This window comes from Achroia grisella, unplaced genomic scaffold (genome assembly GCF_030625045.1).
Source record: "Achroia grisella isolate CSIRO2021 unplaced genomic scaffold, CSIRO_AGI_Agris_v1 utg402, whole genome shotgun sequence".
In the NCBI taxonomy this organism is placed as follows: domain Eukaryota; kingdom Metazoa; phylum Arthropoda; class Insecta; order Lepidoptera; family Pyralidae; genus Achroia; species Achroia grisella.
Genome location: NW_026712841.1, coordinates 3,250,826 through 3,253,030, shown reverse-complemented (window position 1 = coordinate 3,253,030; position 2,205 = coordinate 3,250,826).

Genomic DNA, 2,205 nt, shown 5'->3' with positions numbered 1-2,205 from the left:
TCAGATATAATCGTAATTTACATGTGTACATATATTTATTACTAGTATTTACATAATCTAATTGTACAACTAAGAACCTATAATTAAAAAGCTTAAATAAATATAATATGATGATATATAATTATATAATATGAACTCCCAAGTCTGTGCCGTTTGAGCGCTGTTCACGATCTTATATAATATGATATAATTGACAATTATATTTTTTTTTTGTAGATTTATGGCTCAGTCACAGGACCCTTAAGCCTTTCATATATATAATAAATACTCTGTGCTTAAGCCAAATCATAAATGACAACTAGACATAGGGGGGTCCTACAAAATATTCATTTATAAAAAAAATACCATTATAGCCCAAGAGCCCACGACTGCCAGACATACGTCATTTTAGTAAACGTGAAAGTTCTTGTATGTGTGTCCCCAACACAGGTAAGAACGATCCCCAAACATGAAACCTGGATCGTGGTTCCTTTGGCAGTTACCAGGTAACAAAGGTGTAAAAAAAATCATATCAAATTCGTTATTTTAAGAAACTCCATATTTTCATATATTGTTCGTAGCATTATTATAACTTGCGCTGCTCATTGCCAGACACTTAGCGTGGTTCCAACCCCCTGCCGGACCCCCCTAAACTATACTATTTTAGAAATAAACTTACGTCATTTTAATAAAGCTGAACTTTATATATATTATTGAGAGAACTATTAAACTGAGTTTCCTAAATTGCCAGACAGTTTTCTTGGTTCCTTATCCTACCAGACTCATTGAAACCGTATATTGGGTAACAACGGTGTATACAATTTCATAACAAATTCGTTATTTTAAGATGGTCCATTTTTTCACATATTGCTCGTAACAGTATTATAACTTGCTCTGCTCGTTGCCAGACCCTTAATGTGGTTCCAACCCCCCGCCGGACCCCCCTAAACTATACTATTTTAGAAATAAACTTACGTCATTTTAATAAAGCTGAAATTTATATATATTATTGAGAGTTCTCTCAAACTAAGTTTCCTAAATTGCCAGACAGTTTTCTTGGTTCCTTATCCTACCAGACTCATTGAAACCGTATATTGGGTAACAACGGTGTATACAATTTCATATCAAATTCGTTATTTTAAGATGCTCTATTTCTTCACACATTGCTCGTAACAGTATTATAACTTGCTCTGCTCGTTGCCAGACCCTTAGTGTGGTTCCAACCCCCCGCCGGACCCCCCTAAACTATACTATTTTAGAAATAAAGTTACGTCATTTTAATAAAGCTGAACTTTATATATATTATTGAAAGAACTATTAAACTGAGTTTCCTAAATTGCCAGACAGTTTTCTTGGTTCCTTATCCTACCAGACTCATTGAAACCGTATATTGGGTAACAACGGTGTATACAATTTCATATCAAATTCGTTATTTTAAGATGGTCCATTTTTTCACATATTGCTCGTAACAGTATTGTAACTTGCTCTGCTCGTTGCCAGACCCTTAGTGTGGTTCCAACCCCCCGCCGGACCCCCCTAAACTATACTATTTTATAAACTTACGTCATTTTAATAAAGCTGAAATTTATATATATTATTGAGAGTTCTCTCAAACTGAGTCTCCTAAATTGCCAGACAGTTTTCTTGATTCCTTATCCTACCAGACTCATTGAAACCGTATATTGGGTAACAACGGTGTATACAATTTCATATCAAATTCGTTATTTTAAGATACTCCATATTTTCATATATTGTTCGTAGCATTATTATAACTTGCGCTGCTCATTGCCAGACACTTAGTGTGGTTCCAACCCCCCGCCGGACCCCCCTAAACTATATTATTTTATAAATAAACTTACGTCATTTTAATAAAGCTGAAATTTATATATATAATTGGGAGTTCTCTCAAACTGAGTTTCCTAAATTGCCAGACAGTTTTCTTGGTTCCGTTGTTACCCTATATACGGTTTCAATGAGTCTGGTAGGATAAGGAACCAAGAAAACTGTCTGGCAATTTAGGAAACTCAGTTTGAGAGAACTCCCAATTATATATATAAATTTCAGCTTTATTAAAATGACGTAAGTTTATTTCTAATTAAAAATTAGGAATTGGTGGTAGAACGGAAAAAAATTAATGCTTTAAATTTTATTTTTTAATGCCATAATAAAAAAATAGAAACAATTTTGTCGAAAAAATGAAAAAAAATTTTGGGGCGAGCCACCCGC